Raw genomic sequence first — 6,405 nt, forward strand, 5'->3', positions numbered from 1 at the left:
GATTATCATTCTGCCTTTTTCATAGTACTACCCATATATTAAGTGACCTGGCTTCTCTTCTCAATTCAACTGTCCCATGTACTCGGAAATCTAGAACTGACAGGTTGAAAATAGATGGTCAAACTTCATGGCATGTGAAAACCCATATTCATCTAAAAGAGCTGCAATAAAGGCTTTGTGGAGTCATTTCCAGCTTTCACTCCTTACCTAAGTAACCTGTGAGTTGAAAACAAACAGCTTCTCAGTCTGACTTGCTCTGCTCCTGACTTAATCAGAAGAGATTAGAGACAAAGATATTTTTTCAGAGAATGGGAAGATTTCCAAGAAAATTTATTCTGATGAAATTCTCAAAGCAAGTTTAAATTTTAGTCAATACAAGTGTTCCCTTTTGCCTTCATTAGAGTTTTTGATGTGAAATAATAAGAGTCTATCCTAGATAGTGACAGGTTTTGATGTTGATATTTGATAGTGATTTTACATCCTTTTCTACTCTTGTTTTCATGTCTTAGAGTCATATAAATTAGGAAGTGTTCAGATAGATACACATTTAACAGGTCTGCCTGAGTTTCATTCTGAAGGAACATATCGAGATAAATCTTGGAGTTCAATGAAGAAGTCTGAGAACATCAGCTTTATATTATGTTCTTCTTAACAGAAAATAAACTTTGGACTCATAATCAAGCCAAATTATCAGTTATTTTGCTTCAAGTTAGACTAAACTATAGTAATTTGGCAGGTTTCAAGGCATCTTGACTTAAAAATAGATAGGAAAGCATGTATAGGTCCCGAATTACAAAAATCTCTCATTGACATATATGCAAATTAAGTACTATAGTTAGAGAAAATAATTTGCCTATGACTTCCTTTTCTAAATTTGCTTTCATTTTTTTGGTCAGCGATCCATAATATTTTCTTTCTGTAGTAATTTTTATTTCTACAAGAGAGTGAATGACAGACACAAATAATCTTTAGTTTTTGTTATTGTCAATATTGTAACACACATACACACACATAAGGAGTGCCCATGAGTGACTCTTTCCAATCATACAGTAACTAACCCTACATCATTTCAGATGTATATTTTGAGTAATGAGACTATTTGTTAAAGTATATTTGAGGTCAGCTATTTTCTTGTGAAACACATGTGAGATCATGTGAATACAAATAAACTGAGCTTATGTCTTATAAACTTATTTTGATTCATTTCCATCTTTTACTGAACTTTTACTCAGACTTAGTTAGAAACTATATGGAATATTAAATCTGTTAGTTCTTAAAGCACTTGAAATCTGTTTGAGAAAAGTAGAGATTATATGCATGACAATAAAGGATATGGATATATTTAAGAGGATGTTGAACAAGTGGTGTATCTAAAAGAATATGAGCAAAGAAATGACCACTATAGAAGGATCCAGACTCACAAAGTCTTTAATTATGGCTTAGGAAGGTATGCAAGAAGTTCATGAGTATTAATTTAACTCATTCCTGGAACTTAGAATGCACTTAAAGTTTTTTTTAAAAACCTAAATAAGAAGTCTTAGTAAGGTTAGTGAGACAGTAATTCTGATATGAGCACTGAGACTTTAGTTTAGGTTATGAAATAGTTATAGACATTATCAGCCACAAAGGATGACACATAGAGAGAGAATCTTAGAAACTTGATGAGGAAAACAGCAACATTAGCAATCTCTCCCTAATTTCCATGCTCTAAGGGCACTGTTCATAAGGGAAATCCTTTGCAAGTCCTGTTTTGTTGACAGGTCCTTTTGGTAAGAGTTATTCCCAAGACTAAATGATACATTGTGTGTGTTTGTGTGTGTGTGTGTGTGTGTGTGTGTGTGTGTGTGTGTGTGTGTGTGTCTGTGTGTGTAATAAATTCATTATGAATTTTAACTCGGTGCTATCAAAAGGATCGAATATATCACAGTTTTAAAAAATTAAACATTGACGAGCTCTCCCTGCATAGATTTACTTCTTTCTTCTGAATCATCGATACTGTTTGCTCTGGTAGTTTGGAAAAGATAAGATGGCTTTATCATTTTTCGTCATGGGTTTTGTCATATGGAGCCAGAATTGTTTTGAAAATGAGGTGACAGTATTGCCCTAACAGGCTCCTGAACTGTTCTCTGACAGGGATTATTGCTCCTCCCAGGCAAGAATCATGACAGGTGGCTCGATTGATTTACCAGAAGCAGTAATTGTTTAATGTGAAGGTTGTCGAGTTTCATTTTCTTGGTGCTGCTGTGCTTGCAGAAATTTGGCTAGTGAGTTAGAGAAAAAGCCAACTGGGAGAAGAAATCAATGCTGCTTGAGTGCCACCTTCCCGTCCCCCAAGACACCCCTTAAAATGCTCTGTCTCTGGCCTTTTTCAATTCTCTTTAACTCCCTTCCTGCTCAGCTGTCTTATACTCTCCAGTCTTCAATTCAAAGTCCCACTTAAGTGTCTCCTAAATGCACAGGTACTCACCTCACCATTTCCTGATTCTACTAGATAATTTCACCTGGCTGTCTCACCAAAATCTCAGTCTCAATGTATCTATATTAAACCCTCATTGTGTTGTATCAATAGATAAATTTAGGAAGGACTGATGATATTAACAATGTTGGATTCTCAATTCATTAATATGTTGTACCTCTTTACTTATTTACATCTTCTCTAATTTCTTTTGAATATTTTGTAGTTTTCAACGCAAAAGGCTTAAGTACATTTTGACACATCTGTCCCCAAGTATTTGATGTATTTTGATGCTATTTTGAATGGCATATTGAAACTTTAATTTAAAGATATTTATTACTGATATATAGAAGTCTGATTGCTGATGTTTATACACTGGTATTATATTCTGGAAACTTGCTAAAATCACTTCTTAGTCATAGTAGATTTTTTAGTAAATTCCTTACAATTTTCTATGTCCACAATCATACTACGAATAAAAATAGTTTTATTTCTCTGTTTCCAAAAAAATTTTTAAAAATAAAAGAAAACCTCCCTGAAAAATCAGCCCTTTTTCCTAACTTCTCTATTTCTGTTAATTATTGTACCACACATACAACCACTAAGACATAAGCCCTCAAAATAACTTTTGACATGATAAAAGAAAATAATTCAGTGGAAGAGTCAGAAAAAAAAAATCCCCAAATAAAATTTGAAGTAGAAGTTAGCATAAAATATAGACACCTTCCTATATTTTACTCTGCCCAATAGATACAATGTAAATGTGTTGTTCATACCAGACAATACTTTGAATTAGTTATGAAGTTAAAGGTAATTCTAAAAATAATTTAATTCCTCAAACATCTGAGTTATTTGCTGTGCTAGTAAAGTGAAAGACTGGTAGAACATAGAAACATCACCATTAAAAAGTAAGGGGCAACCCCTTTGAGTCACCTCCTACTGTGGGAACTTTTCTATCTTCTTAATAAATCATGCTTTCTCCAAATAAAATAAAATAAAAATAATTTAAAAAGTAAGAATTTGCCCAAATTTCCCCATAATGTTATGGAAGAAGGTGGCTGAAAATAAAGGTTTATGTTCTAAATACCTTGACCGACATTCTCTGATAGAGACAGATGCATTAGTCTGTCAAGATTATTAGATTAGTCATTTAGACCATGAAAACTTCTCCTCTTATTATTTAACTCTCTGCTAATTATTTCTACATAAACTTAACATAACATACAGGCATCAATCCAAGTAGAGATAAAGCCGCCTACTATAGGATATGATGAGAATTTAATCAGGGATCCTGAATGAGTCAAGACTGAGTTTGGCATGTCTGACATAGTGGAGGCAATATACATGCATCCACACCACAACCAACGTCTTCAGCATATCTGTTGGACAATTCCACTAATTTCCATGGGGCTTGGAGAACTGTGTAATACTCTCAAGAGACAAGTAGTCCCACGTCTTTATGTTTCACATTCAGTCTGAACCAGCTTGAGACTTCTCCCATCAGACTGAGAGGAGGTCAAGGAGCCTTCTACTTCCATCCTGGATCGCTGAAGGATTCTGGAACTTACCCGGTGTAAAAAGGTCATCTGGTACTTTCCCTTTCAAGAAGGGAGGCATCTTGACATTTCTGCCTCAGCTGCCATTGCACTTTGCTGCCCCATGCGGCAGGGATTGCATGCTAGCTCTCCACTGCCTGCCTAGAGGTGAGATTCTGGGTACAAGAAGAGCCCTGCTTGGGTAAACCAGGTCCTTCATGGGAGGACTATGGCCCAGCAGCTCTACCTTCTCTGGGACAATCTTGGCGACATGCACCCCACTCCTAGGACCCAAGGCTGTGGCTCATGGGCCCTGTCCTTTTGTTCACACAGAACCTTTTTCAACTTAGTCACCCCACTCAGCCAGAGTAGGTTCAGACTCTGCCATGATGGACCTGCAACCACTATCTCTCTTCTCAAGTTTATGGTTTCTATCCCCAGCAGTAAACTTTTTTTTGTCCTACTCTTTCTCTTTCTATGACAATGGCCCGTAACTACCTACCTGAACGTCAAGATTACAGCATTCAGAAAGTCAAAAGAGCTCCTATGTCTTCCTTAGAAATAAAAAGGACCCTGATCTTAGACACACAAACGTCTGTTTACTTTGCCATATCGGATAATCTTCAGTTCTTCCAAATGTGCAAACTTGTCCCAAGAACAGATTGAAGGTCTTCTCCCTACAGCAGAGGAAAAACAACAACACAAAACAAAACAACAACAACAAAAATACAATGTAATTTCGAAATGGGTCACCCTGCTACAGAGATATAAGAGTTTCCAACGCTAATTTCTAAATAGGTCATGCTACTACTGAGATAAAAGGTATGTGACAAATCTGGGGCAGGTAACAGAAGCTAAATCACAGGGATAGAGGTTAGGCATTCGGAGCTAATTTGCCACAGATAAAGGAATCTGGGCAGATTTGCACTCAGCAAGAAGGCTGAAGAGTCTGACGGGAGTGGTGGTTCCCCCTTATCCACAGGGAATATGTTCAAAGACCCCTGAAAGATGCTTGAAACCATGGATAGCACCAAATCTGGTTGCCATCAATCAGAAAACATTTCTGTTCATGTCTTCCACCCACAAATTTAATGGCTTTTCTATACTAACTAAGCACTTATCACACACAAGCCATAACTTTTATGGTTTGAGGTATAATGGCAAAACTAGCACTATTTCTTTTTCCTTCACAATTTAGAGAATGGGAGAGTCAGTCTTATCAAAGATCTTAGCAACCTCAGCATACATTTTTTTTCTTTCCTTATGAAGTCTAGCACTTTCACCTTTTACCTTTAAAAAAAGCACTTGGCAGATTCTCTTTGGCAAATCTGAATTGCCAGCCTCACTACTCTTGTGCTTTGGGTCATTGTTAAGTAAAATAAGAATTACTTGAACACAACAGCTATGGTACTGCAACAATCCATCAGATCATTGAGATGGCAGCTAAGTGGCTAATGGGAAGGCAGCAGATACACTGCACCAAGGGATAATTCACATCCTGGACAGGACAGAGCGGGATAGTGTGAGATTTTATCATTCTGCTCAGAATGTCATGCAATTTAACACTCATACATTGTTCATTTCAGGAATTTTCCTTTTAATGTTTTGAGCCACATTTGACTGTGGATAACTGAAACCACAAAAAGCAAAGCCACAGATAGGGGAAGGGGTAATGTAGTTTGGAGCTAATCTTGATCAAATGGTGGCTCTCTACCCAAGGGAAGTAAAATGTCTCTCAATATGTGTGTATGTTTGCGTGTGTGTGTGCGTGTGTGTGAGATATCTAGGAAGTCTTCTTTCACAACTTTTCTTTAATTCATGTTCTCCATCTCCCACTGTCATAGTCATGCTCCAGGCCCTAATTAACTCTCATTTCTTCATCCAATGAATCTTACCCAGTGTTTCCATTATGCCTTTTCTAATTTCATTACTTACACCTAGAATGTATCTAAACCTTGCCCATATAGCAAGGTCCAGCTCAAATATTACCTTCTTCATGAAAAATTTCCACATCACCCACTTGGAAACTAGCTACCCCTTCCAGAAAGTCTTACGGCAGCAGTGTATTCATGTAACACAAATGAGGTTTTTTTACTTCCTCAGTTGACAGTTTGTGTGTGTGTGTACGTGTGTGTGTTATCTTGTATATACTCACTAAATAATTTGGAAAGGTCCTAAGGACAAGGACCCCATCTCTACATCCTAGCATAGTGTCCCTGGCTCACATTAAACCTTCCCTCCCACCCTGTTCACTACACATCATAGGCTTCCTGTTTAATTTTTATTGCTTTTTTTTCCTATCAGGGTGATCCTTAAAGCCCACATAAGCTAGATGTCATATGTACACAAATATGGAGGTTAGAAAGGGTAAAAGGTTAGAAAAGATGTTTGATTTGTACCAAATCATAAATCAGA

The sequence above is a fragment of the Carlito syrichta genome, unplaced genomic scaffold, assembly GCF_000164805.1.
Source record: "Carlito syrichta isolate Samal-C Ts95f unplaced genomic scaffold, Tarsius_syrichta-2.0.1 Scaffold259589, whole genome shotgun sequence".
In the NCBI taxonomy this organism is placed as follows: domain Eukaryota; kingdom Metazoa; phylum Chordata; class Mammalia; order Primates; family Tarsiidae; genus Carlito; species Carlito syrichta.